General features: G+C 34.6%; 1 protein-coding gene across 2 annotated transcripts in view; it reads left to right on the forward strand.

Moving 5' to 3' along the window:
• Nucleotides 1-10,138: 10,138 nt before the first annotated feature.
• Nucleotides 10,139-20,345, forward strand: part of LOC132795362 (adenylate cyclase type 9) — a 62,294-nt gene continuing 52,087 nt past the window's right edge. The window contains exon 1 of one of the 2 annotated variants that reach the window (XM_060806031.1): nt 10,139-10,837. The gene's annotated coding sequence lies outside the window, so the exon portion shown is untranslated. The remainder of the gene's footprint in view (nt 10,838-20,345) is intronic. The other variant, XM_060806032.1, reaches the window with a different exon arrangement.

Genomic DNA, 20,345 nt, shown 5'->3' on the forward strand with positions numbered 1-20,345 from the left:
CAGCAACCAAATGCATTCAATGCAACATTCACCGCACAAAAAACATACGTATATATATATGTGTATATATATATTTTTAGTATAAATGTACAAATACATGTGTACACATATAGTTTTACACATCCACACTTTTGGGATTTAGAACATTTTATGGCCAACGCAAAACTGTTTTCATTTCAGTTTACGCCCGCTCATTTTAATAGCAACTAATTTAATCCATTCATTTTAACTCTTGCCAAAATACATATGTATTACATATAAACATTTTATATATATATAGTTTTATATTTACCACAGCTAATTTTGTGCAGCATAAATTTATATGTTATATGAGACTGTAGAAAATTAGCTGTAATTGATATTTGTATCACATTAAAAGAAGTAGGAAAGCTACAGTCGAGTGTATTCGTCTTGAATCAATGCAAAATAGTGCGGTATTTTTCTAAAAATATACCAAATTTATATACTTTTTTTTAAATATACCAAATGTTATATTTGGTATATCGCTAGACTATTACATTCAAAATATATAGCGAGTATAAGAATGCAATAAGAGTATTAAAATCACAATAAATGAATTAATAAAAGCAAAACAGTATGGAATTATTTTTAAAATATACCGAATTTATATACTAAAAAGTAGTAAAAATATACCAGAATAATATACTGAACTCTACAAAAATATACCGAGTGCAATATTTGGTATATCGCTAGACTATTACATTCAAAATATATAGCAAATAGAATTAAAATTTAAAATATACCGAATTCATATATTATTATTATTAATATTATTATTAATATTAAAAAGAACTAAAATATACAAGAAAAATATACCGAGTGCAATATTTGGTATATCGAAAAACTATTACATTCTAATTTTAAATACCATAGACTACAAAAAATACTAAACTGCCAAGCAAAGCGACTAAGCGGTTCCAAAAATACAAACAAATGGATTAAAATAAATGAATTTAAAATCTGAAAAGCTGTAATGTTGATTTGTCTAGAAATTAACAAGTCAACCAGTCACCCAGGTATTATTTTTATAATACATACATATATATAACATATAACATATGTATAACAAAATACACAAAAATATACCGAAGGTTATATATTTGGTATATCAATATACTACTACATTCAAAGTATTCTATATAGTGAACATTTGTTTATAAATTATTAAGCAGACCAATTGAATGAACTGGTATTGAAGCCAATACAATCAATATTCCCCACTTTATCTGCTAATTGAGCTATGAACTTCGTTTAATTATTTTGGGACCACAATAATTGTTTTGTGCGCTATCCAAAGTATCCAAAAATACATTGCAATAGGCAATCAATTATTTTGAAGCTGCAAACTAGCTCAGTTAATGCAAATAATTGATGTCTTCATTAACACAACGCGTCGTATACTTAATATTTGTGATTTGCCAATTTACGTGCTATGTGTGTGTGTGTGCAGCGAGACGCACATTTCTCTTAATTTGCACAATTATTTCAGCTACATTTTACTCTTTTCGAGTTTATTATGTTGCGTTTGAGATCTTTTTCCCTTGTGGGCCAAAAAGCGGAGCAAATCACCATAAAGCTGGCCAAGCGAACCAAGCTGAAATTTGTTGCCTGTAATTTACGCGTCCAGCGCGTGAGATTCATGTGTGTGTGTGTGTGTGTGTGTGTGTGTGTTGTGCCAGTGTTGGGCAGCGCAATGAAGAAATATGATGTGTTAAATGTGAGGCGACAAGTTGAGCAAAATGAACTTGAGCTGGGCTAAAATTGGCAATTTCTTTTATTTTTCTTTTTGTTTTATATATATATATATTTTTTTTTTTGTATTATTTTTGTTGACCCTCCGCTCAGCAGCTACTTGGAGCATCCTCTCCATCTGTGTCGACATCAAACACTTTGCTCCTTAAATGTGCCTTCTTATGGTTTGGACTTTTCGATTGCCTGTCTGTAGTTTGTGCTCTCTGTTTGTGCTCCGTGTTTTGTCTGCCCTGGCGAATTGTAAATATTAATGAGCATTGTTTTCTTGTCTAACCATAAAATGGCCAAACAAATGCCAAAACACAATCGAAGCGAAAGCGAAAGCGAAACACGGAGCAACTTTCTAATACTTTCTCTCTCTGTGGGCGTCGCATCCATAAAGCTTAAACGAAATGAAACGAAAAAACGGAACAACGTATCGGTTACTAAAACACAGTTGAAAGCTGAAACTCGTAAATAAAAAATAAACATGTTGGTCATTTCGAATTAATTATTGAAATGCTAAGTGTTGTGGGCACTCTAAGCGAGCAAATATAATATTTAAATGTTATAGGCCTTGCTATGCGAGGCTTTACTGTACTCTTCGTTTGGTCAGCTTCAATTTCACATTTTTTTTTTTTGTTGTTGTTGTTGTTGTCTGTGGCCCTCTTCTGGGGCTTAGTTTGAGTTTCATTATCGTTTTTGCCAGTTTTTTCTGCTGCTGTTGCTGTTTGCATGTTTGCCACATATATTTCGCTTGTTGTTATTTTGTTGCTGTCCTTGTTCTCTCTCTCTCTCTAGCGTTCTCTCTGTCTACATACATATAACACATTTTTATGCTGTTGTATGTCAGTTGCCCCCGCGGCGCTGAGACCTTGAACTTGCTCTAGTAGTCTACCAGCAGCGACTCGGTCTCTGTCTCTGCTTCAGTTGCCATCAACACAGCATCAGCAACAGCCTCGGTCTAGGTTTCAGTCTCCTCCTGCTCCTGCTCCTCATCCTCCTTGTTGCATGCAACTCGAGCGAAAGTTGTGCTGCATCATTTTCGAGGAGATGTTCTCGTGCGTGCATTGCATTTTGATTGGCACTCGAAATTAATTTCTTTTTAAGCCTATCACATGCATGAAGACACTCTATAGATTTGGCCATATTGCTGCCACACACACACACACACACACACCCCACTAATACACATACACCCCACATTCACTTAGTTGTATCGCCAATTTGGCAGCACACAGACAGCAGCTGTCTTTTCACCTACTTGCAAAGTGTTCAATTGCAAGAAATGTATTTCTTTTATGCAGCAACTAAAGTACGTAACATATATATTGATATTTATATATAATAAACATTTTATAAGTAAGCATGTATACATATAACAAAATGTGAGCTTTTACTACATAAACTATAGACATTACTAATAAAAAAAACAGTCAAGAGTTAATCAATATTATATTGGATTTTGTTTTCTGTTTTGCTGAACGAAAAGAGATTGGTGGCTGTATTTTTTACTCCATATTTTTTTCATAATTCCAATTCTTTTACTATAATTTAAGATTATTAAAAATAAGCTTTATATTGTTCTTACGACAATAAGTTCATTTACCATTCACAAATTTTATTTAAAATTCATTTAAGGAACATAAAATTATACATTTTGTTATGTGAAATAAAGATTATAAAGAACAATTCCAAAAAGGTAGCTGTTGTTACTTCTGTTATTAATAATCATTATGTATTTTATACAGATAAAATATTCTAGTCTCTTTTTTAGCAAACACTTTCATTCACGACACACGGCTTTGATTAAGTTTTACAGATTAATGTCGCATCTTTTAAGATGATACATTTTTGACTTTATTTCTTATACTCTCTCAAACGAACAAAAGTAAAAGTAAAAAGTAAAAGTAAAAGAAAAAGTAAGTAAGTCAGTAAGACCCAGAAAAACTTGCAAAAAGATGAAGTTTTGGTTTAGTAGTAAATTTATTTCAAGTTATTTGAAATTGAATTGAAAAAATAAATTACAAAGATGGCTTCATCGAAAAAACTATATCCTTAATGCTGACAAAGCAAAGAAAAATCAAATTGGAAATACTCTCTATCACAGCATAGACAAAAAAAAGTTAAGCTTCATAATAAACTTAAAATTTAGTTACTCTCCCCCTTAATCGTATTCGAATTGATCAATTACCTGTTCGTATTTAGCTAAGCAAACAATTGAATAGTCAAATAAATGATGTGGAGACAGAAGTGCGTTTTACTTTACTTTACTTTATACACTCGAAGGCGACAGTTTATTAAATCGTTAATAGACTTGAGCGAATTGCCTTGGCAGGTGGCGAGCTTTTGTTTGCCTTCTCTTTTTGTTTGGATTGTTTGGGGTTTTGCTTTGTGTCGCGCAATACACGCAATACATTTATTATGCTAATCAATGGGGGGAAAGCCCCGAAAATAATTACGCCAAAGTGCCAAAGCCAAAGCCAAAGCAGAAGTAATCGAGTGGGTTTGTCTGGTGCTGAGAAGTCCTGAAGGCGCACAGAGACGAATTAAGTTTACCCTAGCTTCAAATACGATTATTGTAATGGACAAGGCAGCTAAAGTGCCCCAATTTTGTTGTGGCAAGTAGAGTCACGCATAAGGGGCACAAATCATGGCCATCAATTGCTGGGCTAATCAAAGGGAATGAGACTTTGAGTTCTTTGAGGCAGGTCCAATTGCAGGAAATTAAAAGTGCTTGAAGACAGCGTCTTGAGCGGAAGCAAAGCCATCAACCTTGACCCTAATGTGTTCGCATTAAATTTCGGCTTTCTTTTTTTTTTCTTGGTCGTTGCCCGAATTTCCTGTTGCTCGAAATAAATATACATATGTGTGTGACAGTGTGTGCGAAAAGTATTTGTACACGAATGAAATGAATTGGAATTCATGCATACCGTCACATAACATTGCATCGGTTCAGTTGGTTATTTGTTTGCTGCTGTTTCTACGATTCAATTTCAGTTGTGTCCCATGTTGAAAGAGGCGTGAAGGGGCGTGAGGGGGAGGCGGACCGATAAATTAATAAATATTCCATTGCAAAGACTACAAAGTTATGCGTGGCAATGGTTAATACCACGTTGTTTTCTATATTTTTTGTTGTTGTTGAATATTTCATTTTATTTTATTATTTTTTATTTTTTTTTTGCATTGATAAAGCAAATCTCTTTAATGCCAGCAATAAGTTTTTTTTTTTTTTTGTGACTGTTTTGTACATGCAAATAATTCATGTAACATATAAAATGCGTAAACAAAGCGAAACGCATTTATTAATTTTTAAATCTTGTTTGAAAAATAATTTGCAAAGCTTTAAAGAACTTTATTTTTGATTGATTTAGTTGTTGTATTTTCTGAGTGAACGAAAAACATTTATTAATTGAATTTTCCGATTTACAAACAATGGCAAAATCAACCGAGTGAATCGTGGACAATGCACAATTAACATTAATGCAGCAATAACTTTGAGTTCGATGTGTATTTTACTATATCACTTCTATAGTATATAGTAATATGCAAATTGTCTAGAGTCTATGACGATGGCAAATTGCAGTCTCTGTTGAACAGTTTATGTCTGTATCTCTGTATCTTTTATAAATGCTGTGGGGGATAACACGCTTTGACTGGCAGTTGAAAATTTCACAAAATTTTTATAGCATACTTTTATGCGCACTGCATAATAAATACGCATACGCCGCTTGTGCCCGTCAGCCATAAATGTAATTGCAACTTGCAAGTCTCGGCGCGAGTACTTAAACGGTGTTCAGATATAGAGAGGGAGAGAGAGAGAGTGAGCTTGAGGTTGGTTTATTGTAAAATTTATTATACATATGACTTTAATATTTCAATGCGCCTAATGTGCACACACAAGCCAGAGATCCAGCGATGATGATGATGTTGATGATGATGATGATGATGGCAAACCAATCATCAGAGACACACTAAGAAGAGTAAGCTTTCGGCTGAGTATAGAGTTATAAAACGCAACATGTGCGTGTGCTGAATACACTGACAAAAAAAAGTTCTAAAATTAAGATAATTTTGGTCTAAAAAGTGTGTCAAAAACATGGAAATCTTAATTGCGGAAATCATAATTGATTTCGAATACACTTATGTTGGCTGACAATCTGGTATATTTTATATTCTATGATATATTTGGAGTGTGGTACTATATAAATATACTAAATTTAACCTTTGGTATATTTTAAGTTTTATTTTATAATCTGGTTTATTTTTTATTCTACAATATATTTAGAAGGTGATTCTACGAGTATAGAAATATATAAATTATAGCCTTTGGTATATTTTTAGTATTTTTGTGGTTTATTATTTTGGTATATTTTCAAATTAATACTACATACTTTCTCACTTGTTCGAATGTATTACTACATTGATATACTAAAAATAGCCTTCGGTATATTTTTAGTATATTTGCGGTATTAACTTGGTATATTTTGAAATTAATGCAGCACTGTTTTGGTCGCTTTCTTACTTGATTTGATCTTATTTTTGAATTTGGTAGTTTTTTGACAAATGTAAAGTGATAAAGTGATTTTATTTTAAGAACACAATTCATAAGACGAATGTTTTTGATTGTAGAAACTGGTCTTTTTTCCAGTGTATTAGCAAAATGCGTATGTCCTCGGTAAGCGCTTGAAGTTGTTGTCCTTGTCGTCATCAGCAAGCATCAACATTATGCCCTCGGCGCGCTAATCTTTGTCTATTTCTGGATACTGAAGCACTAAGCTCAAGTTATGGTGCCCACCACATGCAGAGCTGATGACGTTGATGCTGCTTGCGTTGCTCGTGTTGTTGCTCGTGTTGTGTGCAGCATGTCATCATCACCTGGAACAGCAGCGAGCGAGTCGTAAATAAATAATCTGGCAATGATGACAATTGATATGCGACAACTGTGCGACGAGTGCACATTTAATTGGGATCTATGTGTGTGTTTACCGCACGTCAGCTTGAGTTTGTGCGTCATTCTGCTTGCTATCAAGTTTGCAGTGTCCACTCTATTCTCTATTGTAACCATGAAGCATGCATAACAAATTCCTTAAGCAATTGAATGCAATTAGGACTGGTGCAACTGGAGAACAAAGCAAACAGCATTATCGAAGAGTAATTCGATCATTCCTTGCTCAATTAAATCTACTCCCAACTCTGTCATGCTCTCTCTCTCTCTCCTTTTTGTCTTTGCTGTAATTTGATTTCTTACTGCCGCTCTGAATAATTGAAACAGAGCAAAAACAACCTTGTGCGCTGCTCGCTGTAGCCGTTGCTGTTGCTGTTGCACCGCTGCCACATTCAATTTCGCCTGCTGATTTCACTTGCATCAGACAAAAGCAGAAATGTGAAGCACGGACACGCAACACAAATCTTGACGTTGCCAATTACCGAACGCAATACGAGACACAACACAACACAAAAAGGGGGCATGCAACATGTGTTCGTCAACACCAACAACAACCCATTGAAAACTGATGACGAACCTGTTGCACGGCCATTGAAAGTTTCTCCGTTTCGCATTCGGATGACTGCAGATTTGTCAAAAGGACACAGCCGTAATTAAGGTGACGCCTGACATTTTCCACTTACACGCGCACAAAATTGTCCACAGATAGAGAGAGAAAGAGAGAGGGAGAGAGAGAGAGAGGGAGAGAGTGCGTCAAGGCTGCTCATGGTTTCTCTTCTCGTTACTTCTCTTCTCATTCACTTCACAGACCAACAACTACTTCGCACTTCAAGCTAATGAAGCCACACTTAACAACTGAACCATCATATATATATTTATCAATATGAGAAAAAAATACTTGTGGTTGAGTTAAGAATTCTTACTTAAATAAAAGAATTATATATTCTATTACATAAATTATATGAAGTTAGACAAACATGCTAACATATTTAAAATATGTTTTTTTAGTTTGGTTGAAAGAATACATAGAAATATTTAATGGTTCTATTAATTGTTCTACAATATGTATTAATTTCAAAAGTTTTAAGTTTATTTTTACTTTTCTTTTTCTTCAAACAGAAGAAATTTGTTTATTTATGAATAATCTCTACTAATTTGTAATAAAACCATTTCGAATTTGAAATTGTAAATAAAATAAAATCAATATATTAGATCTGTTGAAAATGCAGCTTACCAATAATTAGATGAAGGAAAAGTTAATATAAATATTTAATAGTTTATTATTGGAAAGTAAAAATATGTATTTTAAAATATTTGGGAAAAAAATTATATTCTTTGCTTGAAAGGAAAATAAATATAAATATCAAATGAATTTATTTTTATTCAAGATTGCAAGGTAAAAATAAGTATTTAAAAATTTTTGGGGAAAAAATATATTTTTTTGTTATGTCAGATTTGTCAAACAGAAGAACTTTGTGTATTAGTGAATAAATACTTATCAAATTAATGAAATATGTATATTTAATACATTGGAAATACACTTGTAATTTAAAATATTTTAATTAACTTAAAAAAAAAATAATTTTTAATTATATATTATTATAATATATATTAGATATGTGAAAAGTATAGATTACAAATATGTGGTAGAAGAAAATTTATAATAGTTTAAGAAATACAATTACAATTACAATTACAATTAAATTTAAAATGGGAGGGTGAACAAATAATTTTTGAGAGCAAGTAGAGGATTTATTTATATATATTTTTTGAAAGAGCAATACTGGAAATGAATTTCTAAAATTATTAACATTAAACTATTAGTCCTTATACATATGTATGTACCAAAGTATTCGAATACATTTTTAGTAATGTCAAATAGGAATCTTAGCTACGAGAATGAAGAATGAATGGAGTGCAGAGCATTCAATAGTTACATTTCCATACACTGCAAAATTCAAGTGTCGATTCTCAGTAATTTAATAAATACATTTTTGTTTCATTTGTGCAATTCAACTTATTTGTTTGTTTATTATTGGGTTAATACGAGCGAGCAAAAGTGAGTCAGTCAACAACAGTTTCACTGCAGTGCTTGATCCAGATTATTCCGATTGTCCTTCCACATTACAATAACATGTCCACTCGTCCTTCGACTTAACCCAATTACAGTGCAATGCGTGCAGTGAAACTGAATTTCATACTTGTACAAAAAAAAGAAGAAACAACAACAAGAAAACAAACTGAAAGCGGGGGAGGAGGAGAAAGGCAGAATGCCATTTTTTAATTTGGCGTAAAATTAATTTACAGTGTCGCAGGCAAAAAGAGAGTCGAACTCGAAGCGCGTAGAAAGTTCTAATTGACAGCGGGATGTACCAAGAATTATTGCCCTCAATATGTTGGTTGTCCTTAGCGTCGCGCAGTCAACTACGACATTGTCCTGGCTCTGGCTGTGGGGACTGGGACTGACTCTGGTGGGCGCCACTTAATTCGACAGCTTCGAAGATTTATAAACTTTTTGCCAGCCTGACAAACGCTGATGGATGGATCAATGCGTCAATCTGTGGCTGCCATTGGCTGCTGTAATGGCAGCCACAGCAGCTCCTACTGCTCGTCTTAGTCCTTGTCCTAGTCCTGATTCTGATTCTGATATTCATATTGATACTGATTTCTGGTTCCGTCCATTTACTTGGATATTGTTCAGTTAAATGGATTGGGAAAATGTGAATTTGATTCATTGCCGTCAACGTTGTGGTCCGGCTAATCAAGGTCCGCAAATTATTTTCGCAATTAAGTTTATAATTTTTGATCATAATCCGAATCACACTCCAAATTAGCAGCATCCGCAGCAGCAGCAGCAACGGTCACGTCCTTTTTTCCTCACTTCCCATTCCATGAGTTGAAGCGTCGCTAACGAGTTTTATTTTTGAGGTTCTCCAGCGGAAATGAACTCAATTCCGTTAATAATTAACTTCGTTTGTGGGACCCCTTCGCTCGCTAGGATTTCGCTTCATTTACTTATTTATAGTATACATCATAATTAAAATTTGCATTATAATTGCTATTTAAAGCTAACTATTTAAATTTAGCTAATTAAACGGAAATTAATTAGAAAATTATGTATTTATTGTATATTGTATTATTATATTGTATATTGTATATTACATATATCATATATGTATGTATATATCAGCATTGTCCAGTATAAATTTAAAATATTCGCTTGCTGCAGAGCCACCAACAACCTGTTTAACAGTCTGTTAAGTTTAACTCAGACTTTTCAGCAAGTGCCACTGTTCGACTCAAAATGGCACTGTGCGTTAACAGAGTGCAGTGTGTGTGGTATGCATTAACAGCTGTAAATGCTAAGCAAAAGTTATCGATACACGAACGCGCCATTTCAAACCAAACGTGTGTCATCGATAATTCAGAAGCAAAAACGAAGCCGAATGAGGCGGACGTGTGACGCTCGCGCGCGCATCATTTTGCATAAGTGCCGCAAAATGCGCGCGTGTTTCAGTTTCTGTTTGTGTTGTCATATTTGTTGCTGGCTGGCCAAGTGATTTTCGCGCTAGTTATTCTCGGAATCAACAAGTACTTAAGAAAATGTTACACTAAATAAACAATGTATGCCGTTAACGAAACAAACTAAAAACTTCAAATCAAAATCAAAACAAAAAGCATAATAAAACTAATAAAAACTGAACGTGGCCGCTGAGGGACGTGCGATAAGAAGAACAACAAAAACAATAACAATTGGCCGTCACTGCTCTCGAATGCAGTGACAACAGCAACAGCAACAACAACAACAACAACGACAAGCAAAGTGTGTGTTTTTATTTTAGTTGCATTCTTGTGAACGTCGCTGCATCTGCGTCAAAAGCGTCAACGCGTCGCGGCGACGGCGACCGCGACGTCGGCGTCGAAAGTTTGGAGTCCAGAGAGAGGCTTCCAAAACGTGGCTTACGAAGTAATTAATACATAATTATAATCATAATAATAATATTAATAATTGCACTTATTACTGCATTCGTTCGTGTTGTTTGCCCACCTTTTTTTTACTGTGTTTGTGCTGTGCTGTGTGTTTACCTGTTAATTAGTTTACCTGAGACACGCTTTGTTTTTGTTTTGTGTTGATTGGTGAGTTGATCTGTTTTTTTTTCCTACTCTTTGTTTGTGTTTGTTTTTGTTCGTGAAGCGAAATAGACGAAGAATGGTGCGAAGCAGACAAACAGGAAAACTACAACTGTTTCTCACTTCACATTCCCATTCACATTCACATTCGCATTCGCATACGCGCTGCGCTGGCTGCTGTGTTTGTTTTTGTTTTGTTTTCTTGCATTCATTCTACGCAGCATGCATGTCGGTGCCTGCAGCAGCAGCAGCAGCACCAGCAGCAATAACAACAACAAGATCAATAACAGAGCAGCAGCAGAAAATGTTAACTGTCTGCAAAAAAAGATCATCGGCTCTCAACTATCGCTCTCGCTCTATCTCCACTCTCTTCGGGCGCATTCTCTACTCTCGCTGACTCTAGTTGTCACTCTCTTATTATTTTGGCTGTTTGGTCACTTTTCGCTTTTTTTGCCTTTTACTGTTTGGAAGTTTTATTAGCTCATCTTAAGCTTGCCGATCTGTGTGATAACTGTATCTCCCAATATAATTCGAAAGCACTAAATATCTTATCGGATTTGGTTTTGGTTTTTTTTGTTTTGCTTTTTTTTTGGCGAAATCAACTTTATTGCAAGCAATCTCTCCCTTTTTGCCCCCAAGCCCAAAAGCTGACCATAAACATTTCCTTTTTGGCCAAATTCATTAAATGCACTTTTATAGTGGCCTCGTGCATTGCAGTCGTTAACAATGCCAATGTCCCCCTCGCCCCCCTCCTCCACCATTCCTCTCAAAATTTTAGTGGCGCCTGCGACACTTGGCCATAAAACATGCAACTAGCCCAACAGACAACCAGCCAACCAGCCAAGCGAACAAGCCAAAGTGGCAACCAGACACCAAGCCATGCAACCAGCGGCAAGTGGCAAGTGGCAACTTCATCGATACACATATCGCAATCGTTTTTGGCTACTTTATTGCTCTCTTTTACTGATCCCTTCTCACTTCAAGTGTTCTTTATCTCGCCAAAGTCCTTGCATTAACTTTTTCCCAATAAAATGAAATTATGATGCTCTTCAGCTCCATATTTTTATCATTACACTTTTATAGTTATGTTTTTTTACCACAAAGTAAAAGATTTTACTTTATTCAGAATTAAATTAGCTTATTAAAACCCTAAAGAATACTAGCGGGCATTCTATTTTTGACTAAGGAAAATATATTAAAACATATTATGGGTAATAGTTTTATTTTAGATTACCAGTTTATAAAACATGTTTTCATAGACCACTAATCACAATGTTTTTATAAGGCCAATAAGATTTTATGGGTAACATTAATTTTGATTGATTATTTCATAAAATAACTATTGTTCATAAATTTTATAAATAGTAGAAAAACATATTCTTTTCATAGGTCATACAAATTGAAAATGAATTAAACAAAATCTATATATTTTATAACTATATATTCGATAGAATATTTTCAGATGAATAATTTGACGATAATTTAATGAAACTTTAAATGATAATTCTAATGTATCAATGACTTTACGAAGCGATATTACTTTGCAAATATTTCCAATTATAATGCTTGAGTGTTAACTGCATTTCCATTTCCATTTCCATTCGCTCTCTTTTTATGCTCACTTTGCACTTTGACTTGTTGTCAACTCTTCAAGCTTGGAATGTAAATGTTGCAATTTACATAGATGCGATGTATTCGTATTCACAGTTCTATTTCTTATACTCGTATGCATAGTATTTGGTTATCCAATAAATGTTGCGCATTTCACAGTCCGCATCTCCTTCAGACGAATCAAAGTCGAGCAGCTATTGTAATTTCGCTTTCACATACTAAAAAAAAAAAGAAGAAGATATACTATATAGTAGTACATATATGTGTATAGTACTTACAAATATATATTGTACATATCTGAGTAAGTAAGTGCATTGCATGTGCAGCTATGTGTAATCTTGTCTAGAATTTCAATACCACATAAAACGCTTGACGCTTGACGTTTGACAATCCAACCGTAAAGGCGTCCAAAGTGGGCGGACTTCGGAAGGGGGCTTCAACTGGAGTGATGACGATGATGATGATGATGACGATGAGGATAGTTGATGTCGATGTCGATGTTGCTGTTGCTGTTGATGTTGCGCACAACACTTTGCACGTACGATTCTGTTTTTTTGTTGCGTAAACATCTCAATATCAGGCTAGGCTACGATGATGCTTCAGTTATTCAGTTTTATGGCAATGCAATTCGATGCTCGAGTATATTGTCAAGGAATAACAATAGAAAGCACTCGTGTTGCAAAGGCAAAAGGTAGCTAACTAAATTCCATAACTCAACTGGTCAGCAACAAAAAAAAAAAACAGTTAATGCAGTGCAAAACTGGTTAGATTAGATAGTTTTACAATCGCAAACTGTACAAATGTAAATTTCCGAAGAATAGTTTTTATCGCTTCGGCAATCGGACTTTATACATATTGTCATTGATTTGCGGGAATTCCCCCCGATCTTTGCTCTGTGGGGGGAATTCCCTCGATTGTGCATTTAATTAGTGCGTTCATCAAGCATGTGTCAGCGTATTTCCCAGGACAAAGTCCGATTTAGTCAGAAATGTGCTTCTGAGAACTGTCGGTGTCGGTTTCTTTTTTTTTTTTTTTTTTTGTTAGTCCTTGCTGTCTAAATGGCCAAGTGATAATCTCAAACAACTGCACACAAAAAAGCGGTTACAAACTTTTTTATTTTTCGTTTTCCGTTTTATTTTTTTTTTGGTTTTGTTTTGGTTTGTCGGTTTTGTTTTGTTTTGTTGTTTGGTATTTCAAGGGTCATTCCCTGAGAACCGCTGGAAAAGTGTTGTGGCTTTTGCAGGGAAATTCAGGCAAACAACTTATTAATTAAAACATACAACAAATATAATTTGGCTAATGAACATTTCGCTCCAATTTGTTGTTGGGACAACTCTTGCTTCGCTTGCTTGCTGTGGCTGCTGTTGAACTTTTTGTATGAGATTTTTTTTCCATTTCGTTTTTTTTTTTTTGTAAATTACTCGTATAAAAATTTATGATTTATACACACTCACACACACACACGCATGTCGAGAGACGCACGCGTTTAAGACCAGTTTCAGATTCCGAGTTTGTCGCTGAAAATCTCTCGAAAAATTTCCGAAGCGTGAAGCTCAAACTGAAGCAGCAACAGTAGCAGCGACGTCAGCAGCGACTGCGACGGCGACTGCAAAAACAGCTGTTTCGTTTCGAACTTGAGGCAAAGTCAAGCTGGTTTAGTTATTGTTGCTTTTTCTGTTTGTGTGTGTGTGTGTGTATGTGTGTGTGTTGGCTTCGTTCTCGATCAGCGATCAACGTTGAGTTGAGTTGAGTTGTCCACTGGCTAGATCGTTGGATGTCGCTTTTTGGCGTGATTCAGTTTGCGATTTAGTTTTCAGCATACTCTATCTCTATCTCTCTCTCTCTCTCTCTCGCTCGCACTATGTCACTGTATTGAGAGCTTTGTAACAGCAAATGAAAAATTCATTCATTCGGCGGTCAAAGTTCATAATAACCAAAAAACACTGACAATTCTTAAAGAATTCTGATTCAAAGTAATAAACACGTTAAATGCCATCATAAAGTGGGCAATAACTTTGACATAAAACAAACACACGCTGTGCTAAATCCAGATGAACAAGTTTTGCAAAAGAAAAATGAGAAAAAACAAAAAGAAAAGGAAATGGAAATACTCGGCCGTCGTAGTCATGTAACTTCTCGGGTTTATCGTAATTGTAGTTACGAATATGTAATTTGTTTCTATTTTTAAACCGAACCGAATATGAACAAGTGAAATTTGAAATCCGTAATGTAATATATCACAAGTTTGGCACAAAAAGATCATTGAACTCAGCTTTGAATAATTTGCAATTGCAGTGCACGAAAATAAAGTGTTGTTGATCAAATCTTAGAGTATTCAGCATTTGTTGTGTGTTTGTGTGTTGTCTACTAACTTAGTTGTTGTTAGTTTTTTGTTGTTCTAACCCAATTGCCCGGAGCCGGGCCACCTCATACACAAAAAAATAAAAGCTGAATCTGAATCTGATTCTGATTCTGAATCCGAATCCGAGTGCGACTTTGAGTCAAGGTGACGTAATGCCAACGCCTAAAGTGGCTTTTATACGCTTCAACAGATCAAGTATCAATTACAATCATTCAGCAAAAGCCGATGGCAAACAATTTGTTTTCATTTTTGTGGGTCATTCTGTGGATTTCGAAGAGTAAGTTGAACTTTTTGCGACCCAGCGTCGTCGTCCTCACACACAAAAGGGAAAAAGCCCCAAACAAATGGCAACAAAATGATTGCTCAAAATTGAAAGTAAACAAACCCAAAAAGCCAGCCACATAATTACATTCAACTTTGCCACTATATATATTGTACATATATATACTTTATTATATTTATATCGAAAAGATTTATATTTGTATCTGCACCTGTGTGTGCTTGGGAGTTCTCTGTAACTGCAAAAGTTCTTCTCGCTTCTCGTCGCTCGTCACTCGTCGCTTGCAAGTTTGTTTGAAAATAAATTATAATTAACTATAAATAGCTGAGATGAACATTTCAAGAGTTGCCTTGTCCCCACTTGACGACATCTTCTTTCTCGTTCTCTCTCTCTCTCTCTCTCTCTCTCAAAAGATACATTATCAACTTGTTGTCGCTTCGCTGCTGTTGTCAGCTGCTTTCCGATAATGATAATATCGGGTTACCAAAAGTTTTCTGTTTCATGCTGCCTGCTGCTGATTGTGCTTCTGTTTCACACACTTTGTGCAACATTTTATGCGGACACCTTTTTTTTTGTGCTCAGGTGTTTGATTGATCAAAATCAAAATCAAAATCTCGACAGCCAAAAAAAAAATCGCAAGCAAGCATGAAAAATCAACAGCTGTCCGAATTAGCAAAGCATTTAGCATTTAGGATTAATTGTAGTACAAGATTGTGCGCCAGATGCGATTACAGACCTACAGATATATAGATAGCGATTATATAGCCAAGATGGTAGCATTAGCGATTGGTATGCCAAATGTAAATAAACAATACAATTTGACTACATTTTTGTGTGTTGTGTTGCTGCTGCCCATCAACAACCGCAATTACAGGTGTTATCGTCACGAACATTGCGCAATGTCATCGTCATCGTCATCGCGGCATCGCAGCATCGAAATCCAATTTCCAATTAGTCCAATAATCGAAAGCTCTTCCATCTCTCCATCCGTCAAAGTCTGATCGATATGCGCAGTGTAAATCTGTATCTATATCTGATCATACGTTAACACTTCACATTAATTAAAACAAGTCAAATCACTTGATTACGCGATCTCTCTAAATTCAACGTCAACGGCTTTCCGATACTCTAAAAGTGCTATGACAGCTAGATGGCGCCAGTAGACTGATCGTTTCTTTTATATTTCATCAATATTCATTAAATGAATTCTCAATAAACTGTTTCGATTGCGCTAGAACATTTATCTAATTGTTATTGCTGACCATTAATTCAGTGAATTAACATTAGATTGAATTTAATCATGATATAAAAATAAAACCAATCTCATAAATACAAATAAAGCCAGGGTAAAAAAAAAAAAACATTTTGTATTTACCTTACAAGTGCGAATCGCTTTTATAGACATTGATATCATCATGATATGCGCAATTTTCTAACAGATCATAAATACTGAACGTAAAAAAAAAACCCTACGAAATTTTCAGAATATTTACATATTGAACTGTAATTTGTATTTACTTTAGCAAATTAGCAAGAAAATTGCTTTGCGCATAGGGGAGACAAGTAGTTAAATTTACTAGTATCTTTTTGTTCAATTAAAATGGGGAATATCTGTTATCAAAGTTTTAAAAATACCGCAATCTCTTTGTGCTTTGTAATAAATTACACAAATATTTTGCGTTGTGAACCCCGAAAATAAAGGCAGCCATGTGCTAGTTTTTATATATTGTCTTAGATTATTATGAGTTGTGTGATAAGTCATTAAATATTTATTAAATATTTACTTGATCTACAATTCACAATTGATACACTATGTCTTTGCATTGTGGTCGCTTGCTTTCGTTGCAGTTTGTGATTCAAATTGTGATTTGAATTAATCATATTTTTTGTGTATTATTAACTACATAACATATATGCTATTGATCAGCTGGCCTTGATCAAAAGATCAAGATACGAGGTGTTAATCGATGGCAAATCGTTCCTAGGGTATTTGAGTTTCGGCTTGTTGCTAATTGCTCTTTGCTCTTGTTTGTGCTTGTGTTTATTTTTGTTGCTGTTGTTTTGCGTCTTTTATTGTTGCTGCTGCTTTTGCTGTTGCTGTTTTTTTGCCTATTTGCACTTTGGCGCGTATTTATCTTTCAACTTTTCGACTTTGTGCCTAAAGTTCATGAGCACGCGAGCCGCCAATGCTTCTCCTCCTCCTCCTCCTCCTCCTTCTCCTCCACCACCCCCTTTGTTCGCTTTGGCGGCGGTGTAAACAAATGTTTAAAAATGAATTTTTCAATTTTCATTCAACGGTACTACATAAACAACAATAGCCCAAGCGCCATGGCAATGACAGTCTTCTCTCCCTCCCCCCCCCTCCTCCCTCACCCGACCTCCTCTGCCCTTTGTCGTAAAGAGTTTCAAGTTCGAGCTCGAGTTTAGTCGCGGGTCTATGGCCGAGCTTTGACTAATATATGTACATACATATATGCGATATATCTTGTATCTGTCAAGGCCAAGGGCTAACAAGGGTCACCACACATAACATACATATAGTAGATAGGATAGCGCTTTTCCCCATTAGCATAACAACACACACACACACACACACACACGCATAATCATTAAAATTCGATTGCCTTTCCTTAGGATTGCAAGATAACAAAAAAAAAAAAAACTGATAGAAGTTGGAAGAGAAAACATCTGGTAGCGAGAGTAATGGATTAGCACTAATAAAAACTTTTTATTGCTCCCCATTTATCATAATAAACGGGGCATACTCGTAGGTTTTTTTCCTTTTCTTTACAATCATCACACGGTGATAATAATCATGATAAAAGGTGTTGAAAAAGTTTTCCGTTTGTATATCTAGCATTCTTCTTTATTTTTTTTTTCTTTGTGGATCATAATCCACACACCTCATCGTATTCTTTATTTGGTGCTTTTGATCGCAGGGGAGATCATAAAATGATATTGCCTTGCTTCGAAAATAAACAAAATTGGCAAAAAATTATGTTATTAACATAAAGGAATCGCATAAAATCAAATCGAATATCGGACCATTGAACTCGATCAAGTATTTCACTAAAATACTTTTTCTTGTCGCGCTCATTTTGTGACTATTTTGATACCCTTATTGAATTTGCTAATTAGTCATTAAACACGATTCAAGCTCATGTTCAATTCATTTCATGGGTTTAGCTTTCGATGTCTAACTGCAAGATGTATATTGAAAGGCAAAGTTTGCGTCATCGATAACAATTTAAATGGCTGTAATAATCGATTTTAGTTTTTTTCTTAGCATTTAGTATTTATGACAAAATTTAGTATTTAAACAAATATTGAGTATTTTTTTTAACAAAATTTAGTATATCTAACTAAATACAGTATTTTAAACAAATTTAGTATTTTTATAGCATTTAGTATATTTTATGGCATTTAGTATTTATGACAAAATTTAGTATTTTAAAAAATATCGAGTATTTTTAACAAAATTTAGTATTTCTAACAAAACTTTGTATTTTTCACAGCATTTAGTATTTATATACCAAACTTAGTACTACTAACCAAATTTAGTATTTTTGACTAAATTCAGTATTTTCGACAAATTTAATAATTTTGATAAAATTTAGTATTTTTGACTAAATTTAGTATATGTATATACTGGCTTTTTTGTGGCAAAATTAACAAAAAAGTATTTAAATACTTACTAAATTTCATAGCTTATCCCAACAGTTAATACTAAATTCTTTATATTTTTTGTAGCTGTCTTCGGTTACCAATAAAATGAATTCACTTAAAACTTGTCATCAAACACAATTCAAAACTTATGTTCAACTCTTTTCTTTTATATCGATAAGCGTCGTCAAATAGTTGTTTCAGTATCTTGTCTGTCAAAATTTCAATAAAATACTAAGAGTGCAAAATAGAAAAGTAATTCTTTTTCTGATCAATCACTAACAACATAAATTTAGATATTCTCCAAGTTAAATTTGAATGCTTAATTCAACCGTTTACTTTTACTTTTTCACTTTCAAGAGGTGCTATTTTGCATTTACGCAATTTGAAGGCCTAACTTGATTGTTAATACTGAATTCTTGATGCGTTTTCTGCACCTGTCTTCGGTTACATCACTTAACAGTTCTCACAGAAGTCATTTATACTCAACAGCTAATCGGTTGTCCAACCATCAAACATCAACTATTGACTGGGGGGTGTCATCAGCATTGGCAATTATCCTATGCCCCGTGACCGAGAGTTGCCACTAAGTGCATAATGTAAATAATTGCCACGCATTTGGGTCACAATTATTTGCTACTATTATTTACATAGTTAAATATCCAATTAAATCGAAAGGCCCAGGGTAATATCTCTCTCTCTCTCTATCTCTCTCACTCACAGCCTTCAGAAAGGTAAACGTTCTTTGTTCTCGCATTAATCGCATTGCTGTTGTTGTTGCATGGATTATTTGCGGTTGCATTGTTTGCTTGGGATAATGATATTATTAGCTGTATTTGACTAAACCTTAAAGTTTAAACCTTAAACCTAAAGCACATGTGTGTGTGTGTGTTTTGAAGGTGCCGTAATATGTTCATAACATGCTGTTGTGCTTTTGCCCAGCAGCATAGCTTAATTAACGGGTTCGCTTCGTTGCGAGAGCAGCAGGGAATTCCTAAGGGAACTGGAAGTGGAAGTGGAAATGTTGTCGTCGTCGTTGTTGTTGTTGTTGTTGTTGTCGTTGTTCTCGTATCTCTCGACAGCAGCAACGCTGCCTATTGTTCTAAGTCTGTTGTACTTGGCTTTGCCTTTGCTTAGTGTGTGATTAGTGCACACACACACTCGCACACTCACACACACTCGCACAGACAATTGAGTGAAAGACAATAGAAGAAATTGCTGTTGCATCTGTTGTGCTCTGCGTTGCGCCTGCGTTGCTTTGAAATAAATATACCATAGATTATATATGGTATTTTATGATTTCATTGTGCTCGACTTTCGACTGTTTAGTTGGCGATAATAATGAGATCAGTTCAGTGGCTAAAGTCGACTTCCATATTTATTTATTTATTTACATTTTGTCTGTATGTGTGCGTGTGTGTGGATTTATTTCTGTTTTCAGTGCTATCACAATAATGCCCGAACTAATGCGGCATATCAAATATTAATAACAAATTTATGCATAATCATAACTGTGCAAAGGGCAATTGCAATTGCAATTGCAAAGCTAACATACTTTATAGATACCCTGTTTGGCAATTCGAATTGCCAATTTGATT

The sequence above is a fragment of the Drosophila nasuta genome, chromosome X, assembly GCF_023558535.2.
Source record: "Drosophila nasuta strain 15112-1781.00 chromosome X, ASM2355853v1, whole genome shotgun sequence".
NCBI classification, from domain to species: Eukaryota; Metazoa; Arthropoda; class Insecta; order Diptera; family Drosophilidae; genus Drosophila; species Drosophila nasuta.